The sequence below is a fragment of the Nasonia vitripennis genome, chromosome 5, assembly GCF_009193385.2.
Source record: "Nasonia vitripennis strain AsymCx chromosome 5, Nvit_psr_1.1, whole genome shotgun sequence".
NCBI classification, from domain to species: Eukaryota; Metazoa; Arthropoda; class Insecta; order Hymenoptera; family Pteromalidae; genus Nasonia; species Nasonia vitripennis.
In genome coordinates this window covers 11,561,169-11,585,109 of record NC_045761.1, presented here as the reverse complement: position 1 = coordinate 11,585,109, position 23,941 = coordinate 11,561,169, and the positions used below count along the sequence as shown (strand labels likewise).

The 23,941-nt window shown below is 41.4% G+C and overlaps 1 protein-coding gene across 2 annotated transcripts in view; it reads left to right on the top strand.

Moving 5' to 3' along the window:
* Window positions 1-306: 306 nt before the first annotated feature.
* LOC100124207 (TOX high mobility group box family member 3) overlaps window positions 307-23,941 on the top strand; it is a 244,955-nt gene continuing 221,320 nt past the window's right edge. The window contains exons 1-2 of one of the 2 annotated variants that reach the window (XM_008217683.4): window positions 307-487; window positions 1,588-1,716. The gene's annotated coding sequence lies outside the window, so the exon portion shown is untranslated. Of the gene's footprint in view, window positions 488-876; window positions 968-1,587; window positions 1,717-23,941 lie in introns of those variants that run through there. The other variant, XM_032601067.1, reaches the window with a different exon arrangement.

Below are 23,941 nucleotides of genomic sequence, written 5' to 3'. Positions count from 1 at the left end.
ATTTCCGTTACTGCTGCACCGTCTCAATAGGTGAGATTTGTATCGTACAGATCGACCAACTAAAAAAAAAATAGGTATATAATTACTTTTCTATCTATAATAAAAATCAGTTTTATTATTTTTATTTAATTAATTAAGATATTATACATTACTTAAAATACACGCCCCGCGCTCTATCGGATTTTTTGTAACTAATTGTAAGGAAGTCGCGACGTCACGTGACCCCTCGCGAAGAACATCCTTTCCCTGCAGGGCCCGCCCAAAAAAATCTCGCGCTGTCATTACCAGTCGGACCGTTGAAGAGTGCGGACCGGATCAGTCCTGCACATCCTCAGTGTGGACCACTGATTCATTTATATAAATTAGTAATAGGATTGTGCTTTTTAAAGCAGTGAGCATTGTATCACCTTGTCGAGTTAGTCTTATGGGAGTTCGATGCAAAAGCCTCTTCAGTTCTCTGTTCGACCGGTGATTTTTCAGGACAAAGGTAAAGCTATACTTAGGTATGATGTCTAAAATCGAATAATTCGTTTGTCGCGAGATTTGCCGATATCTAGATTCACTTGACGCGTATCATCAAACGTTTACCCTACGTTTTTGAAAAAAGACCAATTCGGGAGTAGATTGACCGTTAGGTGCGTTTTTTGCGAGAACGCCGCGAGCGCCGCCATTTTTTTCTAGGTAGCCGGCTTTTACGTTCGGGATGTCGAGACTCAAGAGCGCGTTTATTCTACATTTGAGACTTTTCAGTGGATAATTTAGTACGAGGGACGTTTGGATAAGTAAATTTTATTTTACATCGGGATACATTTTCGTTCGAGAAAACGCGCTCGTGCCGAGAATTTTCTAGGCTCTGCAAACCGCCGCCATCTTTTTTTCTTGGTGCGTTTTGTGGAATCAACAAGTCGTTCGTTTGCGCTTAGTCGTTGCGCAATGTATGTATCTAAGAAGAGTTGTAAGTATTTTGGTAAGTATCTAAAACGATTTGGTAATTTCTACGGATATTTTAACGCTTAAGCTGTAATTAGGTATACGCGAGGTGGCATAATCATCGAGTCGCGAATCCTGCCTCTTTCTCACCAAGTCCCTATTGACTCGATTTTGATTTTTCGCGAACTTTTCAACGCCGTTTACACTCCGTTTATCGCGTTTTATACTTGGGTCATAGAAGCTCTGATACGGAGGCAATAACAGCGCACGGAAGATGCTAACCTAGAGCATAAATGCAATGCGGAGAACACGGACACGTACGTTCTGTTCGTGCATATTCCGGGCCTGGTATACCCGTGCACTTTAGCCGCAGTAGATGACAGCAGATATTCCATGTGCATTGTCATATTATACCTTCATATGTATTACGTGCATGTTACCTGTGCGACATGATGAATTCATGATGCTTTGCCCAATAAGTATTTGTGCTTTGGATAATTCCCGTTCCGCGTTTATGTTGAATTGATAATCTATTAAATTTAGCCTTTAATGTGATTGCTATATTAGGTCAATGAACAGAGACACTGTCTATTTCTACGTTATTTCTATTGCACACATAAAATTATATTATTTAACAAAACCATTTTCTTTTTACAGGCAGCGTGACAATACTGAATAGCCGGATATTAATTATTGACATTGGCTTGTGTTACAAGAGGCAAAATCAATTTCAATTGCATTTGGAAAGATACATAATACAGACTGTCAATTTTCCACGATGACTTGGTGAGTCCATATAAAGTTAATATTCCATTCAATATTAATATTTAATTGAATATATTTTAAATTTGTATTCAAAATCTGTGATTTATTGAAATATGCCTTGTGGTTTTTCACATGACAATTATAAGTTTCCCATAGAACAAACATTAATTCAATCATTAATTCAATTTATTAAGATATTTTTTCAATTATGAACGCAGCTAGTGTTTGAACTTGTCTCGCATCAACAATAAAATAAACTATAAATGCCTCTCTATTTCTGCAGCAAGCAACCGTCTATTTATATGTATTATACATCTCGTCCCGATTAAAGTGCTTATGCAGAGAAGGGACATCTGTTTACGCCCTTCGTCGACAAAGCGCTTTGATCATGCCGCCCGGCGCGTGCGTGTGTGCGAATTTCCCTCGTTTCCCAGAGCAACGGCCAGCTAAACTCAGAGATGAAGTGGAGAGGGGGGAGAGGCGGATTTTAGCAAATCGCGTTTGTGTTTGTACAGCGCCAGCGGAGGAAATGATTTCATCGGGAAGCAATTAATTGTCAATTCAACGGAGAATTCAATCAATCAGAGCCACGATCTGTAAGTTGGCGAGAATATTTTATGCAGCCACCGCGATTTTCTTTGGCCGGATCTTTTGATGCCGTCAAGCGTTTTATACGAATGGCTGATCAAAGGAAATGGAATGTAATATCTCTCTGTGAGGATATTTATTTGGGTATAAATTTTAATAATGGATTTTTGGCAAAAAATTCGCTAAAGTGACTTCTACTTGTTTGTGTCTAATTTTTATTTTATATATTTTGATTTTGAGGTACGTACGCTGAAATGAGGAAGCCTGCAACCTATTAGATAACTCTAGCCGTTTATGCATCTCAAACTCCTTCAAGGTGCAATGTGCATTCTGATAAGAACTGCATTTTTTCCAATCGTCTAATCCGCTTCAATTAGAACAACAACAGGGATATAGAATATTAAATCGACGCAAGCTCACGCGTTCACTTAAGGTGCCAGTCGAAGCAGCAACGACGCACTTCGACGATTATCCTTCCAATTGATTGATTCGACTTTCTCGCGTGTCACGGCTAAGCAACGACTTTTGCGCGCGCGCTCTGATGCAGTTTGTCCACATTAAGCTGGCGTGTCTTCGCTGCCTGTTGTTTCGCATTAAAATCAAACATTGTCGTGTTGATCCAGGAAACGAAAAGTGAGCAGCGCAAAAGCAAACAATGAATAAGCAAGCAAGCTCGTGTGTAATGAAACTTTGCTATCGGAGATTGAAAACTCATCCTCCTCGCGTGAGGGCACGCGACGGTGTATGTATATATCCAGATGCCGGGGTGCCCGACAACTTCAACGCTCCGTGAGCGAAATGGAAAACAGCAGGAACGTGATGTTGTTGCGAGCTAAAAAGATAACTCGATTGGATGGCGGTCGGTGACAACGTATACGTAACGTGTAAACGTAAATACGACGTAATAATATAGGGAAAAAGAATAAGTGAGCATGTAAATGAGCTATATGCGGAGTTAATACGCTAGGATGTGAGTTCTTGAGTCTAGTACGAGTTTGGTCCTTGAATTAATTAAACGGAATCAGCTTATACTCGTATTTTTCTACTCAGTCTGAGGGCAAACCTGTTTACCCAGAACTGTCGCGCCAGACAATTCTCGGTCTCCCCCTTATCTATTCAAAACAATAGAGACATCCCACATAGAGGTCACACCTATTATTCGACTTGGCATAACAGCGTCTCACCCGAATTCAAGTCATCCCTCGCCCTCGAAGAACCAAACGAGCCATATAAAGTTCGCATATCTGTCGCGTTTCGTACAAAAAAATCCGGCTCGCGCAAAGTGCCGTAAAAAGCGATGTTTCCTCCGCTTCGCCGGAAGAAGAAGTGTCGCCTGCAACGCGGCACGCCGCCGGTCGCGTGCCGGGGGCGGAGCCATAGCTGCCTCCTTCCAGCTTGCTCCTCGGTGCGGGCTCTACTCTTCTTCCCTTGCACACGCCGCGGGGCGGCAGGAATTCCGCACAGTCGATCCGCAGCCCCACCAGCCGGTTAGAGAGCACACTTGTCGGTTATTGATTCCCCGGGGTGGTGGCTCTCTCGCTCTCTGTCTCTCTGCTTGTACTGCACACACCCCCTTTGCGACCGGCCTGTTCTTTGCATCCCTTTCTCCGACTGACTGTCTGTCTTCGTTATACCAGTGGATGTTTGGGGTTGATCTGCGTATTCGTGGTCTGGTGTTCTTTTTTAATCGAGGAACGTGCGGTTTCAGCGGTTTGATAGAGTGCAAATATACACGATACCGATGCTCGAACGCATTTTTTCCGAGCAGTCCTGATATTGGGAATAAGTTTCGGATAGGTCGCACCTCGTGTACGACGAGCGTTGCTTCTTCTGTCGACCTCTCCTCCTTGTTCTACTCTGAGATAAATGGTTATAGGTATCTTTAGGGTAATTGATGATGTTCTTGAATGGAACGTCCGGAGACGGGCCTTGCTTTTTTTGCTTCCGGAAGATGAATTTTTAATTATTTCGCGAAAAGTTTTTACGAGAAGTCCGAGTGCTGCGCGCGAGCTTTTAATTGATGATCGGAGAAGGAACTCGGGTCCCTTCAAAAGTAAACTTGGCAATTGATTCGAGTTGAAGGAAATTTCTTCTTTAATAGAATTCTCTCGGAAGAAGTAATAACATTAATTTTACTTGAAGGACTTTCCATTAGGGGAATAAGCAAAGTTTTACAGTTTTAGTGATGAATGCATTTTTATTTCTTACGCGACGTTTAATTTACGCCGGAGAGTGATTTATAATTAGGCTAATTGTTTCTTTCGTCAATCGATTGTACATTTCGAGCTAAGTACATACTGTACTAAAACTTTCTTTCTGTATAATCGGACATATAATTTATTTTGACTTATTCGTGATATACATTAATTGCTCGTTGGCAGTCGGATATTTCGAACAAGTAAATGAAAATTTTAAACCTCTTGATGGCTGACGTTTCAATTTATAAATTTTACATAAAAGAAAATTGTTGCGAACAGAATGGCAGAGGACAATTGATGTGTGATTCTGTATTCAATATTCTCAGCATGACCTGAAATTCAAAGAAATGAGAACAATTTTTTTAAAATCAGATCGATGATAAAAGTAATTATAGAAGCAGTTTTTATACGATGTACTTAAATATATATTAATTTTATTCATTCTTTTAGTTTTTTATACGAAAGAAATTATTGACACTTTTAATTCGACAAAAACATTTTTATTTTCACGACTTAATTTCCTCTCGACTGAGTTTCCGATGGCTGAAAGCATTTATTTATTAGTTTCAAAGAAGGACCTAAATTAAAATAAACATTACACGTAAGTGCCATTCCATTATGCAATTTTTTGTTTTACAAGTATTTCCGCCTGAAAATTCAAATTTGTCTATTATCATGACAAGTACCAGTTATATTTCATGGCACCTGAGAAAGGCTGACATTTAAAGTATAAGATGAGCGATATAGATAAGGTTTGAGCCGCTCAAAGAAAATGAAGAAGAGAAAGGGAGAAAAGAACAAGCAAAAAGAACGAAATGTAATCGCGAGAAGGGGGTAAGCGTTATGTTCATCGGGAATGGGATACAAGTAGGTTCTTCTCTTTCATTCGCGAAGTATATACCAAAAGACAGGAAGGGATGACGTTCCTCTTCGCCCCCTTTCTGGCTCTAGCTAGGAGTGGAGGGGGGAGCAGGGGTTGAGAGGGGGCTGCTGTTACTCGCGAGAAGAATATTACCTGCAGTTTTATGACTCTTGGATGACACAGACTTTTACGATTATTAATCCCTATATTCTCCTAGGATCCGTTTTGTATATTTTTCTCGGTTCGCGTCTGTTTTTGCTGCTTCCCCCGTCACCGGGCTACACACGCCTCTCCCCCCCCCCTTTCTGTCTTTCTATCTCTTTATTTCTTCTCCTTTGTCGCTTTTGCACATTTTGTTTTCTTTCTGCTTGAATTTTTTCCCCGCCTTTTACGACGTATAGGCTCCATTCTAGCTGTCAGCGCAGTAGTGCTGCTGTACTATCCGTTTTAATAGGCAATCGAATGTTTTACGTCTCTTTGCTTTTATAATGACTTGGCCTTGCGACATTGTGTAGAATAGCTTGAAACTTGGAAATAATTTAGAAGATCGTTGGCTTCATTGTTTCGGCTATTCGAAGAGATATAAAGTTTAGTTTCTTGTAACAATGTATGAAATGGAATAATTTTCAAACGCTGAAATTGTTCACATTTAAGAACTACATTTCAGATAAAATAAAAATCAGCTTGTGTCATTTCCTCAAAAAGCCGTCGGCTATATGAAATTCTCTGGTTGTCCGATTGAATTGAGGGCTGGACTGATGGTTGGTAAAATCAGACAGTGAGTTAATTAAAAAATTCCAGGATCAGCAAAATCAAACGGTTTCCGTTGAAATCGAATTAAATTTAATAAATAATTCACATTTGAAATTACGTGTTCTAAAATAAGAAATAATTTGATGGGATTTTATATGCGAAAACTTTTTTCTTTTTCATAATGATGTAAAACGATTATAAATTTTAAAAATAAACTTTAATTAAAACCGCATAAAACTGATTTGTACACATTTATTTATAAAGTGTGTCGCATGATAATTAAGTATTAATTCACACTGTCACTGTATCTCATATATCAAACTCTAATTTCATTTCCAGATACGATATGTTGTATGAATTTATAACTTACTTTTGGAAAAATTGCAGCGAATTCGATTTGCGATTAATTTAGTGGGAAATGTCATTTCAAAGAATTTTATTTCGCGGATGGTGGTCGATGACGCAGCTAGAACTCCGCAGTTATAAAGTTATACTTTAATAAATTTCCATCTTGAGGAATTCTTGTGGTTTTCATTCTCTTCGAGAACGACTTTACAAGGAATAAAACTTTCTATCATCATTCTTTATAAGAATGTTTCCTATTTTGCGAGAAAAATGGCCAAACTTTGGAGAAACTGTTTGATAAATAATACCACGAAAAGTATATCTCGTTAGACCATAGGTAAAGCATTGCGCAGTTCGCAATAATTCGTTTGCGCGTATGCAGGCCATCGCCGGATTACCATTCGGATGTTTTATTCTTGCTTGACCAATACCGGAGTCGGAGAATGGAAGAGAGAGATTTGTGCGTGCGACCCTCTCTCTTTCTCTCTATTATCGCGCGAGGCCCCGTCATTTCGCAAAGGCTCGTGCGCGAGCGAGCTTCGAAACGACCGGAATTTAGTGCGCCTTTGATTTACGAGGGCGTTACACCTGCGCCACTATTATTCCACTACATATGTAGAGTAAAGGAGGCTGTGTGTTCTCGTCGCGCGTATACAGGAGCCGCCCGCGTGCAAGCTTAACCCTCTTCCTGTTATCCCCCCTCCCCCATACAAGCTCTCCTCCATCGTCCCTTTACCGAGCAAACCGCCCTTTTACCCTTCTCTCTCTCTCTCTCTCTCTCTCTCTCTCTCTCTCTCTCTTACTGTCTCACTAGCTTGCTTTATCCCTCTTTATCCGCTCTACCAACGTGCTCTCTTGTGTTGTGGCCTTCCTACCGAAACTGTTTATACACACTGCGTGCGTTGATGCGCGTGGAGGTGACGATGGCGAAAGAGAGACAGGGAGAGAGAAGAGAGTAGAATACAACCAATAAAGGGTTGTACATCGGAATAATGGGCTTCAAGACTGTTGAAAATCGTACATGAAACAAATAATACGGTTACTTTTCTACATGGAAAATTTGGTTAGTAGATATTACAAAGTACTCAGTGGAGTATATAGATTTTTATAACGATTAATTTTTTGGTAACTTTTACGATGAAAAACTCTCCAAATGATTAATCATGGCGCGAACCACACTCGTGTCGATTGTAGGTGATTTACTGCTTACACTCCACAACCGTCTTCTACACATTTTTCGTTTTTTTAAAATCAAAATTTTTTTTATTTACAATTTATTACGGTGTTTGATTGTTTATCTTGCCCACGTGTGGTAATCTACATCCCAAGCAAAGATTTATAACTTATGATTTAAAAAAGAAACTACTTCTGATCTTATCATACTTTATTGCAGCGTTTTTTGTGTGTGTGTGTGTGCGTGTAATAAGATTTATCAAAATTGAAAAATATTACAAAAATCCTTCGACAATTTTAGTTCACAGCATCCTCTCGACCTCTCGCGCGTATTTTCTGTAATCAAATCAAACATCTGTCGTCAACGTCAAGCATTGCCATAACATAAACTTATTTCAATTTCCAAGAGCAAAAGAAAAAAGCATTCGACGCCGAGTCCCGAGGTACAAGCTCGGCGAAACGACTGCATAAAACTCGTGAACGAACGCCTCTCTGCGCGCGAAACTAATATCTCCGCGGGTTTAAAATAAAATACAATAAAAGTGCGCGAAGAAAATCCAATAAAAAGCCAAGAGAGGGGTATGGCGGTGAGCGCCGTAAAAAGTTTTCGGTTCGCGGCGCTAAGAGAGAGGGGCTGTGCGGAGTCGCAAACAGAGACACTCGCACACACACACACACAACCCCGCGAAACTGAAACCTGAAAACAACGAAAAAAAAAAATCGCGAGCCGCTAGAGGGCGGGCGAGGCGCAGAGGCTTTGTTTTCCGAAACTGTCTACACGTCAATTGGGTTCCGCGCGATTGGACGCGGTAAAGAGCGATGTAAGCGCGATAGCGTTTCGATGTATGCTCGCGCAGCGCGCTTTTGTGCCCCTAGCCGGCCTACCCACCCCCTCTCTTTATTTCTGCTCAGTGGCAGAGTCCGTAGCCCTCCTGCTCCTCTACGCTCGGCCCCCTCGCTGTCTGTGTGCATTACGCGAGCTCATAAAACCGGCTTCGTAAAACTGAAGAAATTAAAACTTCGAAACTCGCCTATCTGAAATGAGCACTCGACGAGCCGTATATACTCCTCTTTTCCTCTCTGCTTCTCACGACTATGTGCAGCACGTATATACACATATGGTTAGGTACAGGGAGTCACGTATGCACGATCGCAGTCTACCTATAGCGTTTCGTGTCTGCAGCATGTATAGGCGTATGATGAATGAATGTATGCATGATTTTCAGAAATTTTTAGGTACACGCGTAAATTGATATATCCGTACGAGTGTATAGGATGTGTATATGAGGCAAGGGCGAGAGGAAAAATATGGGCATTAAGGATAGCCCCAGCTATTAAATAAACTGAATATTCATGTGCGGAATATATTTGAATTTAAAAACGCGTTCGCTTGGGATCTTAACAATGAAAACAATTTATTCCTGGCTGTTTTGCATTTCAAGGAGATAAAAAAAGCCAATAGCTTTTATTTACGACGTATTTTAATTTCATGCGATGACTATCGTATCGATTCCGTGCGAAATTCGCCTTGCGTAGTATACCCTGTATAGAATGCCACGGATGCATGCAGAGCAGTCACGTATGACTATCTTTTAGCTCTTTCAGTTCTTCTCTCGCACACTTACAAACGAGCACTGGCAAGAGTTTTAGTTCCGATCAAACTTTTTCTTCTGCGCTCCTTTCTTCTAGGGCACACCCCTTCAGCTTCGCCTCTCGTTATATTTCTTTCGTGCCCGGCTTTAGTTTTATGCGCTTTTTGTTCGAGACTTTGCGCATGGAAACATTGAATATTTAGTTCGTTGAATTTCGAAATTGAATTGCGATATTTCGAAGTTGTTTAAGTTTGCAGTTATTCGGCGTTATATATACGTGTATATAACCAGGCTCATGGACTGCAGAGAGTAGAAGCAAAGTTGCCGACTAACTCGTTTTGTTACTTCTCCGGCGACTTTAATTAGCGGAATTGCAAAAGTGGATTGTTGAGTTTGAATGCGTGCCTTTTTGCTTTTTTGCTCGTTCGCGTATAGGCAATTTTGAACTACTTTTTTAATCCTGCTCTTTTTTTTAAGGGAATTTCCACTTTTACCAAATTTGGACGGAATTGTATCGTAGTTCAATGATTGAAAAAAGAAGGCACTGTGAAATTTTCATTCTGCTGGTTTTCAAATGTCCACTTTTAATTAAAAAATCTTGTTCATATTTGAACGAGGTTCTTGATTTTTTTAAAGTTATCGATTATTTAACCTACTGCTTTGGCCGACAATACTAAAACTGTGTGCGTCTAAAGTCGCTAGTAATTAAAGTAACACATACAAACACTAAGCTTGACTGTTAAGTAAATGTTAGCCGACTAGTTCTTAATTCTTCGATTACTGCCGTATACTTTCCTGGTTGTACACGGTGTGATTGTATTTTCATCCAAGAATGAAGCTTTGAAAATTACACGTAAAACAAATTTCCTGAAAAATATGCCATTTCAGACACACGTCTATGTTATCTCAAAAGTGCAACATCAATCGTATTTTTGTCCCAGTCCTATCGCGAATCACTGAAGAGAGGCAGACGGAGATAGAGAAAACAGCGGGGAAAGGGAAGCAGAGGAGCGCAGCAAAGTCCGATGCACTCTGTCGGGCCTCATTTTTCATGTCGTGCCTCGCGAACTGTCACTTGGATCACTTCGTTTCTGCGTGCCCCCCTTTTGTCCCATGCATCAGTTTGACGATGATATATCTCGCAGTGCGAACCTGTATCCTTCGCAGCTCATTCTGTTTTACTTTTTTTCTATCTTCTTTTGAATATTTATTGTATTTATTAAATTTCGAATACTTTGAGCGGATTTATTGCCAAAAGTTACGAAAGCTAGTCAGTTATCCAGCTGTACGCATTTTTTGCGGGATTAAACGAAACGTGTAACTCATTCAAGCTCGTATATTTAACCGTGCAGCGGAGTTAAATTTCTTCGATTTATTCTAACATGGCCGAATGTAGTAGGCAGGTATTGCGGTTAAGGGCGTTCGTGTTCGCTCCATCGTAATATCTTGCTTACGTGCTTATTTGCGGCTTCGCAAATTCGAGTAATATACAACTTGCTCAAAATAACTTAGGAAATGCATTTGCTGTATATTGGAATTGTGCATATAAGTAAACTTCATATCTGCTGTAATAAGTATACGATTCACAGTATACTGCCTTCCATTACACACAACGATCTGCTATAGTTAGGAATTTCGATAAAGTCGTTGTACTAAATCAACTTTAATTGACAGCTAAAACACACTTTTATAATGTTCAGCATATCGAATGTAGCTATTCAAAAGAGTCATCGAAGTATATAGGAAGCTCCCTCTACCCCTTCGATCCTTCTCACACAAATTGCATTGGTCGTATTTCTCTACAGCATTAGCTGAAAGAGGCTAAAAATATTCCTATACTATTTTACTTTAGAAAGAAGTCTATTAGATCTATGTTAAAACTGAGTAGATCTATTAATGGCATAAATTTTTAACATGTAGAATACAAGTTTCAATTGTTTGATATTGTGTATAGTATAAAAAGTGTTTTAATACTTGCAGAAATTTGCATTCGCGCTGCAAGAAGCATTATGCATGGCATAATTAGTGGGGCCAGTGGCAGAAGCTGTAGCTCACTCTGTCCCTTTTCTTCCTGTGTTGATTCATCAAATTTCCTTGATTTATCCGAGTCACTATACTATCCGTTTCTCCAACTTTCTGTTTGCGCAAACTCGGCGCGTATTGAGAGGCACTCTTGAAAGTTCCTAAACTCCGCTTGCCTCCTCCCACTTGTACCACCTTCACTACCTCCTCCTCGTCTTCCCCTCGTTCTTCTTCTATATCTCAACTTTCCTTTCTTCCTCTTGCCGGCCCTTTCAATTCTTTCCTCTTTTTCCCTCCTACGCCCTGTTTCTGTTTCTCTTTCACATCTGTATCAAAACGTTCTTTCCATCTCCATCCTTGTCCCCGTTTCTCTCTTGCGCAGAACTTCTCTGTCGCCTCTCTTGCTCTTCTCGCGTTCTCCGCCTCCCCTGCAGTCGCTTGCCTCCAACCCATTTACTCTCTTTGAAACTCTCGCTCGGCGGATCAATACTGAGAGAATAACATAGGTAAACAAGAGCGAGATGAATGACAACTATAAATTATGCATTTGGCTTGCAGCGAAAGAGTCTTGCAGGAAATGGAACGGGAGGGAGGGAGAAAGAAAGCACTGGAGGGGGAAGGTGCCGGGTGCACAAGAACTGCGGTGGGGATGGCTAGAATCGTGGGAGGGGGACGTGAAGAACAGCCTCGGTGCTGTGCGGGGAGAAAGGGGTAAAGCTCGCGCGAACGATGCACGTAGACAGTGGCGCCGCACGGAGAGCGAACACGAAGGTACGATGATGGATACGGAAGATGAAGTTGTTGATGTTGTTAACTTAAAATCAGTTTTGCAAACATAGATTTTAAATGACCGGTAGCTTTTCATCAGCCACCGGTTCTACGTAACCCCCTTTTTTACTGCTATATTGTACATGTAACTGTAAACTCTATTCTCCGATTGCACCATACAATTATTGATATAATTTGAAAAAAGTCTTCGAAACGTAAATATACGATCACATGGTATGCATATGTCGAAGAACCTGTTAAAATAACCAACACCGTTTATCACATTATAATGAAAAATAAGTTAATACAAGTGCATGCATATGTATTGTGATTAATAAATTTAAAAAACGCGAAAAATCGTCGTACACCCAACATTCGTTTCATACGAAATCGATATTTCGAATTCCGTAATGGCCCAGGCAGTCGGCGCATCGAGGGTCGAGCCAAGCCGAAGAAAGCCAGCGGCTACGACGTCTGTCGATGACTATCGGATGGCGCGCAGCATCGGTCTCAGAGGACATAATATCCAAAATACGCGCTTCGGCAACCGAATCTCCCGTCAACTTCTCGGATTCTGCCGCGACGCGCGTGGATCGCGCGTCAGGTGGCAAGCGAGACTCTCGCCGAGCGCAGGTACTTTGCTTTCTCTCTGTCGGCAGGAACGCCGCCACCTGTTCCGTGTAAAAGTGTAACGAAACCGCGCGAAACATTAGAGACCGAGAACAACGTATAGTCTGAGACTGATGTGGCCGAGCCGCGCGTTAAGTGCGATACTTACGGGAGATTGCGCGCAGGGAACGAGCCACGTGCACACGCGACAGCCGGTCGCAGTTGTGATGGTGTTTTTTTTTTTTAGGGTTAAGATAGTGGTTTCTTCAGTAGCGTGGATTTTTGAGTTTTCTTTTTTTTTTTTTTGAGAAGGTTACTTTTTTGCCATTAAAACACTGCAAGAGTTATATACGGGAAAGTTTCTCTGAGTTGAATATGAGAGTTTGTTTAATTCTATATAACGTTGTCATTTTGTTTTTAATTAGCGAAGTTTTAATTTGACAAAGTAGACTTGTTTTTGTCTCTGAAACGACTGCGGCTATGAAAAGAAAATAACCTATAATTTGTTAAAAATGCCTAAAATACGCAAATCTTCTTTACGAAAAAGCTGTAAATCTAGCTTTATATGCATTCCAGATAAAGTGAGTAATAAAATCAAAATTCTACGAAAAAGAGCTTGCGTTAAAACTTGAAAGAGATGTTGCTGGAACACTTGTGTGAATAGCAAAATAATTCTTGTGAATTTAAGCATCATATAAGTTTTTTCCTCGAAATCAGTTTTGCTTTATTCATATAGCTCGTCCAAAATATGTGATAAGCTAGATTTACATTATTTCTTTGTAGAATTTGCGCGTTCCACGCATTTTTGGTCAATTTTACGTTATTTTCCACAAAGCGTGATCTTAACAAACAATTATAATGAAGAATTTGACCGAAGGGTTCCCACATATAATCTTTCATACGTTCTAAATTATAAAAAAAAATTATTCTAAAAATAATAGGTAAACATTTTGTTTGAACTTCTTAAGACTTTTGAAAAGACCAAGTCTCGACACTCTTAGTTTGAATATTAGTTCACAGTATTGTCTTAAAATTCAAGGCAAGACTAGTTCTTGGTTAGCGAATGTAGGTGGCGCGCCGGCTTTTTTCCATTTCCTTCATCACAATTTGCATGCATACGGCTATAAGATATACATACTGAGAGAAAGATATCATTGCCGTAAACATGTACACACGTTAGGAGCAATGATTGCTAATATATTTGTTGAATATTTGTGTTGAATATTTGCAAGAAATATTTGAACAGAGGCTTCCAAAATAAAGTGTATATTTATTAAACAAAAATATAATATTGAATACAAGTTATAAGAACGTGACAGTTGAGAGCATCACAATTGTTCGTGTTCGGTGTCGGAATTAGACTGAAGACTGTCCTCCGCTGAGGGCATTACAATACCTCAGAGACGCTCAGCGGAGCGCGCGTCCCTTTTTTTTAATCCCTAATAGCCGTGTTTGTCGCACGTATTTTTCCTAGCTATAAACGCTCCGCGTCTCCGAGTCTTATCCTCTCTTTAAAAAATGATGGACTTGGCTGTGAAGCCTTTAATACGTGATTCTGATTGGTTGCTGTAGTCGGTTGCCTAGGTAACAGATGAAAACCCGCGCGCTTTAAATTCATAACCCTCATAACAGTCATAACCCTGGTAGAAATTTTTCAGGTGTTTAAAATAAAATGAAATGAGGTTAAATAGTATGAAATCTGAATAGCGGAGTCAGAAAAAATATACGCAATATTACCAGCAAGAAATCTTGATAAATTAATCATTACCAAAAGTGTAGTATTGAAACATGTGTATTGAAAAGTGTCACCCTAACCCTATTTGAAGTAGGTAATAATGTGTGTGTGTGTGTATGTTATTTAGTTTTTTTTAATATAAGTGAGAAGTGCAATTAAAAGAATAAAAAGTATAAAGATATATTGTGTCTCCGTGCCCAAAGTCGCCCACGGTGAGGTTTAAGAAGTGAATTTAAAGAAAAGTTCAGTATCCGAGTCAGTGAGTTTGAGTTTATCACTACAATGCCCTTTAAATTTTTAAAAGGCTAGACAACTATAATTTGACACAGCCACTTACTATGTTACCTAGAAATATGTAATCTAGATGATTTTGATTGAACTGTTTTCATTCATATTTGCACACCAACGCCAATGTGAATTTTTTAATTTAGCGGCTCACATTTTGCTTATAGGCAGTTACGCAGTAACTACTATCTCTAGCACATTGTATTTCTGGTTTCCAGTGTATTTTTACCTGGAGACAATGATAAATATTTTGGCTTTTTTGTCAAGGCATTAATGAGAATATTTACTTTTAACAGTTGTGAGAGATTTTGAGGTTTTTCCATTGCATTGCATTTGCTCTCATTTGAAAACTAATTTCTAGAGAGCTCATTTTTTGCATATAGATTTCTGTTTTGATTGTGAAAATATTTAAAGTTGAATTGACCTTAACTGAAATACTTTTGATTTAGACTTCAACCATGATAATTATTTAGTCGTATAAGTTATTCACATCAGTGTCGGAATCGAAATCAAAAGTATTTCAGTTAAGGTTAATTCAACTTTGTATATTGTTTCATTGACACAAAAGAAATCTATATGTAAAATATGAGCTCTCTAGACCTGTTAGTTTTCGAATGAGAGCAAATGCAAAAATAGAAAATAGGTATCGATCTCAAAATCTCTCACGACTGTTAAGAGTCAAAATTCTTATTAATGTCTTCACAAGAAAGGCAAAATATTTATTACTTTCTTCATGTAAAAATACACTGGAAACTAGAAATACAATGTGCTAGAGATAGTATTTACTGCGTAATTGCTTATAAGAAAATGTGACCCGCCAAATTAAAAAATTCACATGGGCCTCAATGTGAAAATATGAATGAAAACAGTTAAATTAAAATCATCTGGATTACATGTTTCTATAGGTAGCATATCAAGTATCTGTGTAAAATTTCAATTGTCTAGCTTTTTTACAATGCAAATGAATAGCATTGTAATGATAGGCTTATACTCACTGACTCTTCTACTGAACTTTTCTTTAAATTCACTTCTTAAACCTTAACGACAACGACTTTGGACATTGTTAATATATTTATATTAAAAGTATTACAGAATATGGTAAGATATGGTAGGTAATATGGTAAAAATATTAGCAGAAATTAGTGTACCCAAAACTTATGGTGTTTTTTCTACCAGGGTTATTAGACATAGATAGAATAAGGAGCGCGCGAAGCGCGCCTTCATTCCTAGTCGTCATAAAAGAGCAGATGCGCTGCCGAATTCGGCGACGAAACTCGGTGCAGCGTCTGCGCTTGGGGTTTTCCCAACTATAGTAAAATAAAACTATCCTAGAGCTACGCATATTTCTAAATTAAAAACTATGTCAGATTTTACCAAAAATCCAACAATATTCGTGTACATCTTACAAATATTCTATACGAAACAAAAACAGTTTGTATGTTTACTATAGATTTCTATAGTATACATACAAAATATCGCGGGAAATATCTGTATGTTAATAGTTACATATGAATTTCATGGCTATCATGTGTAGTGTTGCGTGCAGATGGCGTTTCTCTCGTACCTCCTAACCTCAAAATCCGTCATCCTCCTTCATGCAAAAAATATTCTTAAGGGTTTATTTATCATAAATAATCAATAAATCGTTAATAATAGAACGAAAGCATCTGAATATACCTATATATAAGGAAGCATGCAAAGTGCCTTTGGAATGATATGTCAAAATTAAAAATTTTGTCTTTCATCGGCTTTTTGGGTCTAAATACCAGATCTGCCAGTTCTAGAGTTAAAATAATGAGTGTGATTCCAACTGATTCAGCAGCCTCTGGCATTTCCAAAAAGGTATATGTCAACTAGTTTATCACTATTAGTTCAAAAGTTATTGGAAAAATTCAAATCTGAAAAATGAATGATTACGATATGATGCTTAATACACTACTAAATAGTGACATATACCTTTTTGGAAATGCCAGAGGCTGCTGAATCAGTTGGAATCACACTCATTATTTTATCTCTAGAACTATCAGATCTGGTATTTAGACCCAAAAGACCGATGAAAGACAAAATTTTTAATATTGACATTATATCACTGTAAAGTTACTCAGCATTAATAAAATTCATACAAGTGTGTTTTCTAATAATTTGTATCTGATTACTTCATAAAGTTTATGAAAAATCGTAAAGAGCAGCCATGTTAACTATTAACATACAGCTATTTGACATATAACATAGCTACGTTAACTATTAACATACGTATTATTGGCTCAAATCGAACATGCCTATGTTAACAGTTAACATTTATGTTTGCTGCCATGTTATTTTTCTCTCAGTGGCAGTGTGCTATTGCCTATTTCGTAAGAGCCTTGTTTGGCTAGTTTGGGCTGATCATGCTATAACTGCTGTTTTTGTTATTGCTATATGCTATTTTTGCTATACGATATTGTATTACGATTGGCTTCGATCTTCCAGCAATAGGTGCGGCTTAGCAAGAGTCAGTCGTCTATCGTTGGCGGCCACTAATCGCAATCATTTCGAATCCATAGCGTGTAACGTTTGCCTGGCTCGCTTTATCCACGTATCGGGACGGTCACGTAACACGTCGCGTCCTCTCAATATTACACGCATGAAAGAATCAGATGGATGAAAAATTCAGCCGGCCCAAAGAGGTCAACGCACCCTCGGACATTGACTCCTCGTCAGCATAAACGCTCTTCTTCTCTCGCGCCCTCGTATACGAAGAAACCCTGACTCAGCCTCTTAACACCATTTCATCAAGTGTGTGTGTGTGTGTGTATATATATGCGTGTGTGTGCGCGCGTGTGTGTGTAGAGTCAGCTCGAGAAGTGCCAGATCCCGAGTACAGAGCAGTCCGGAGTCGGAAAAGCGAGGGAGAAGCAGTATAGAGTACCAGCAGCCGCTGCCGCGACGATTCGTCTTCCGGGCGAAAGTCTTCCCTCGGGATAGGGCAGTAGCACGGCGGCTGCGGCAGCGTCTCGCTCTAATGCCGGCGTCGTCGTCTGCTGCTGCTGCTGCTACTGCACGCAGAGCGCTGCAGAGCGAGGGGAAGCAGAGAGAGGAGTTTCCTTCCTGTCTCGACTAGTCGGGGATATTCCGGCCGGCACGCGCGACCTTGACCTCGCTTCCCTTTATCCTTACCCGTCTCGGGGCGGTTTGCGTTTCCCCAGGTCAGGAATGCCTCCGCCGCTCTCGATCTCTCGACACCCTTCCTTGCGGCTGGCGCTTACGCCACCCTCCCTTAGCGCCGACACTATGAGCTTCTGTGTGTTTCGCGCGCGCGCGCGCGCCCGCGCCCCGTCTCTATACTCGCAAAGCCCTCGACGCTTTAACGCCCCGATGCCGCTGCCGCTTATTTGCCTCGGAGCGACGAGCTGCTGTCTTTCGTTTATTTTTACAAGAGAATAAGAGAGCATGGGAGGGATGGGGGACTGCTCGTGGGAGTTGATTTTGTTCAGTCCTTCCCGTGACAGAGCGTAGGGTTTACGTCTCATCGCAGCTCGCTGATCCCCTTGAAGTTTCCTCTCGAGGTGTCGCCGCAGTTCTTTGATATCGGCAATTTTACTCTGTATACGAGTTAAGCTTCGAGTTTTGCGTAAATTTTTCATTCGTCCCGCGCGCTGCAGTGAGAGGTACAGGGAATGGGTTTTTGAAAAGAATAACGAACGAGGAGCGTAGGCGAGGACGAATGTCGCGTGAATGCGGGGGGCTGCACTTTTCTTATCGAATTACGCGACGCAGAACTAAAGTTTCATTTCAGCAGTGCGTTGCCATGGGAAAGTTTCTCGCGTCGCTGAAGAGACAGGAAATTCGCGAAAAAAAGACCGAATAAATGGATCTGTGGAGTCTCGAGAAAAGGATATTCAAGTGTTCGAAAAATACAGGAAAATGAGAGCCATCGTTGGACGCCCAGATACATAATTCATGGCTCGCTTGAAAACCATTCTGCGCGTCCTTCCAGCTCTCTTTTTGCACCGCGAGATTCTCTCCACGCTCGCTCCTTTAGTCTCGCTGCGCGTCAGTTCGCGGTTACTTTTGTTATTAGGAGGAAACTTTATACCGCTTATTATTTATGTGACGATTATGCCGGGAAACTTTGCGACGCGGCGCGCTAACGGCTGACGAAAGCCTCGTCTATATCACTTTTTATTGCGTCTCTCTCTCTCTCTCTCTCTCTCTCTCTCTCTCTCTCTCTCTCTCTCTTTTTTTTGTTTTTAAGAATCGGCCTTTCAGAGCACGAGATTCGAAGCGTTTTATCGACTCGGTTTCGCGTTGTATTCGTTTCCGGAAATTTCGATGGTATATTGGAAAAATGCGTGATTGAAAAATATACATTTTTCAAATTCAATATCTGCGGGAGGAGCGTTGCTGTTTGTAATATACTATTTTGAATGAAAACAAAGAAAACTGGACGTTTTGCGCATTACTTTAATTGTGATAGATAAAATGTTTTCATTTAGTACGTTGTAATTTTTTATATTTAAGTCGTCACGTTTTACACATTTATTTAATTTTTTCCAAGAACAGATTTCAATTTGTTTGAAAAGTTTTCTCTTCACTCTTCATGAATGCGCATTAATTGTAAAATATGCTTTTTAAAACGATATTACATAATATTATTTATTTATTGCGTGGGGTACATTTCACGATTAAATTTGATTTTATTGTACGCTGTTAAAATAAAAGTTGTAAACCAACCCAAAAATTATTAGTTTTTCTGAATAGTATTAGTCAGTTCCTATGTGTATACCAATACGTAAAAATTAATTTTACTCACTTGAAAAAGGCCTGGTAACGGAAGTAATGAGTTTGATAATTTAAATGTTCAAGCTACTCCGAAAAAGAGGAAATATGGGGAATATTTTATAGAAATAGAATAAATCAAAAATAATTAACGAATAATCGCGTCGAAAGTTCGAAATCAAATTTCGCTTTAATCCGTATAGTAGCCTGCAGCGGGCAATCTAGATGAAGTGAGTTTTATTACGTTCGGCTGCCGATAAAACCCTGAAAAACACGAGGTAGTGAAAAAATGCGAATGGAGGAAAGAAGAAAAATCAATCGCAAATAAAACAGAATCATTCATTGTCTTTGGTAGAATTATCGTTTCATTGTAACGCTTCCAATCAACCGATGGACACAAACACGTCTGCAGCACGATCCCCCCTCTCTCTTTTTCTCTCTTTTTCTCCCCGTGTTTTTATCAATTTCCTTTTCTCTCACTTCCTATCCACCTTTCTCATTTTTATCTTATTACCTCCATCTCTTTTATCGCCTATTTTTCTTTATTCGCATCAGTCGGTATTACGGCGCGTTTTATCCGGCACGAGTCACTTTTTAATAACATGCCATGAACAGAGCCTTTCATCGCGCCATTATCATTAATCATCTTCAGCGAAATATTATGTTAGTCCAATTATTGCGCTCGTTTGATCGCGCCGTCGCTCATCTGCGTCTATTGTTAGCGCAGGCTTGTTTGTATCAATTTAAAATAATCTTTCAACGTTATTCAACTCTGCCAACGGCGCTAATTCAGCTGCATTATTACTTGGGCCGCACCAGCAGCAAACGCAATCTTCCCTAACATACATCGATCTGATTTCCTATATGCCAGGGTCGCATGCATATATAACGCTTGACGTAAATTTCAACGACCAATCCTGCTCGCTTGCGAGAGCTTCGCGAGGCCGATCAATAACCCTTACCTCTCGAAAAAGCGCGGATCCGGTTTCGGGCGCACCGAAAGCCTCTCGGCGCGCCTTAAAATCACAATGCGTTTAAAGATCCACTTTGCAAGTACGAGCCGAGAAAGACAAGCCTATCCTCGTTTCACTGGTATTATGTTTACTCGGCCGCGTTCTCTTTGGCCGATGCTGGTATACCGTGCGGGCTTAAACGCGCGTGTGTGAAAGCGCTCATTTCACGGAGAGAAAAGATCCGCGCAAAGCACACATGCTCGGGTAAAAGGGCTTTGGTGACGATCTTTCCGCGCATCGTCTTCCTTTTTTTGCAGGTGTTTCGCGGTTTGAGAAAACGTTGACTGCGTCTATCTTTCTGATATATTAGACGTAGCATGACACCACCTTCAAGCTTGCTCAGATAATACAGGGCATCCCCAAGATTTTAGACGCCCACATTGCGCTAGAGAGAGCTTTCTGAGACAGACTGTACAGTCGCGGACTGGAAATCCATTTCGTTTTAACTTGACTGGAATTGAATGTTTTGTAGCTTCAAGCTCGCGCCGCCGCCGCCGTGCCGCTGGAGGGGCGAGTGGAGGGGCGCACAGAGACCGGCAGGGGAATGCAAGACTCTTCGCGAGGGGCTGCGGGTGCAGCGGGTGAGTGAGAGAGAGGGCCTGTGTAGTGGGGGGACGGACGGATAGGCAGACAGAGTACAGCCGGAGAAAGCTGGCGGGGGAGGAGGCGAGCAAGATGGAAATCGAGTGCGTGCGAGCACATCAGACAGGCTTTGATCAATTTTCCAAAGTTTCACGACTTGCAGTTGCTCTCTCTCTCTCTCTCTTGCTGTTTAATTTTTTTTTATTTTTCGCCACGTTAACTTTTACGAATAGGTGGATAGGCCAGAGGAGACAAGTTGATCGATACGCCCGCGGTGAATAATGCCCAGAGGGAGAGCCGGGTGTCGGGAATAGGATATTGCTCGATAAGTCAGCACTGAAAGATGCTTTCGGGATCGAATTCGGTGCCGCGACGAAACAACTTCATTACACCGGAGATATAAAGCCGCGCGTTTGCCCGATAAAACCTGCGACTCGCGATAATCTCGGTCCAGCCAGTTTGCATGCTAATGTTATCCCAGCTTTCTCAGCCATCAGGCCTCCGCGAGTTGCACACATGTCAAGCCGAGAGCGCATTATAAAATATGTATGGCGCAATAAAGGGAGAGCGAGGGAGGAGGACGGTGTACCTAGCAACGTAAACTTCGCGGAGCCAGACTGCGTGCGTGCGAGAGAAAGAGAGAGAGAGAGAGAGAGAGAGAGAGAGAGAGAGAGAGAGAGAGAGAAAGAGAGAGAGAGAGAGAGACAGAGAGAGAGAGAGAGAGGCCCGCGCGTTATATGCTCTCTTCCTCTTCTCTAAATCACGTTTACCGTGGGAAGTGCGCGCAGCGGTGCTAGGGTGGGGCTGTGGAGGGGCGGGGAGGGGCAGAGGCAGCGACGAGTGGTGCGCCGCGTCTGTCTCCCTCTCGCGGATATTGATTCCCGCGGGATGGAGGAGTCGCTGTCGGAGCGCTGCTCTCTCTCTCTCTCTCCCTCTGTGTACAAAGGGTGGGAGCCGCACGCGCCGGGGACCTCGGCTGCGGATAACTTTTCTCAGGATGGGCGACGTGGACCGGTGTTTCGAGGAGATTTCGAGGGTCGTCGAGGTTTTCAGGGTTACTGGATGGGGTCTTGAGGGGGTGTAATGAGACGTTTACCCGCGTGGAGGACTTGTCGATGATGAGCACTTAAAGATGTTTTTTCACGATTCTGCAACGCCGTTTTTCCAGTAGGATTTGTAATTCAAAGAGGAGTTCACGAAAATATTTTGGTTCCATAGCGGAATGAAATTCCGGGACGTTTTCATTCTGTTGAGGGCATGTAAATTTATAGTTTGGTATGCGCTTTCAAAATGTATGCGTCGTGAGTTTTACGATATGGTGTTAAACGCACGTGCCGAGTAAATATGCTAATTTCGGAATGAATAATATTCAGTGCAGCAACGTAAAATTACCTTGTTCCTCGTAAGTTACAACGAAATGTAACACTATTGCAAATAACCGTAAGCTCCGTCTGTATGTATAACAACAACCGTGTTTCTCGGAACAAAGTATATATCACTTGCGCGAAATAACCGGTGTCACGCCATCTTATATCAAAACAATAATCTCGAAAACGATTTTATTCGCCCGAGAAAACGCGGGGATCGATACGGTGTTATCGCAGGAATATCTCAGTTTGGCTGCTTGCGTGTTGAAAAATGCCGGAAAGACAACCAAGGCTAAAACAAATTCGGATCTCGTTGTTATCGTTTCGAATCTCACCGCACACCAGTGCACGCGTTTGGGCATGTGTCGCGGTGCGCATCGAAAATTAAACATCGTTTTAATTAAATCAATAACAAATCGGCGCGTTCTCACCGCGAACGTTCGTTATTTAATCAAGCCCAGTGTCTATTTATTTGAAAAATAATATATACAAAGGCGGGAGAGAGGCGGTGCGGGCGCAAACTGCGCTATTCAATCAATGTCGTAATAAAATTGAAAATGCACGCCTCGCTTCATTCGCAGTCGTCTACACTCGCAATTAATGAAACGCTCGCGTCATCGGACAAGAGCGAAATAAAATATTTATGAGCATCGGTGCATGATTCCTTTTTACGATCATCGAACGCTCGATAATATACGCGGCAGAAATTTCGAAAAATAAATTGCTGTCACGGCTGATTGATTTTTCGCTGTTGTTGTTCGTTGTCGCTGTATAATTGCAGTCGCGGACGCAAATCGACGTGTTCTCGATTAAAAACAAGCGACTCTTTAGAGAGAAATTCAAACGCAACACTTTTCGGACGATAGAAACAATCGTCTCGCACTTGTACATCGCGTACACGCGTTGTATCGCAGAGACGCGAGAACGGCGGAAAAAGGAAACGCATCCGTATAGGTGGAGGCTGTAAGAAGAGGAGAGAGGGCGCGCAGTGTTAACACTGTGCGAGGGGGGGGGGGAGGCGCGCGCCGCCGCGGGATCGATCGATGTCAGTAGATAAAGGACGGGTTTGGGTCGTCAACCCTTCCGGCCTCGCGCTCGGCTGCTCCCTCCTCTGCGCGCGGAAGCTAAGTTTTCAGCGGATTCCGCGCGTCGGGCGCGAGTACATATACGCACTCGTCTATACGTATACGCGGCGCTAAGGGCGAGGTCGGCTAGACACGCACGAAATGGACGCTGTTCGATGCGCTTCGTTGTCGTTGTTATTTATTTTTTCTTCTCTTGTGTCCAGTTGGTACGAATTATCTCGTTATAATCGAAATCACACACTATGCGCAAAGTACTCCTTCGCGCACGGTGTTCATTCTATAATATTAATCGCAAACGGAATCGTCATCGCCGCCCGTGATTTTTGCCAGCGGGCATACGCGTGAGCGCGTGTAAACGAGCAGGAAAAGAGGCAATTCAGAGCCGGATGAGCAGCTCGTGAATCCTCCTCGGAGCGTTGTAGTGGCGCTGCGGTACATAAGCGAGACGAGGAGCCGCGTGAAACGCGCGAGCGAGTGAATGGGGCAGTAGAGCGTCGTGCGCTTCTCTCTC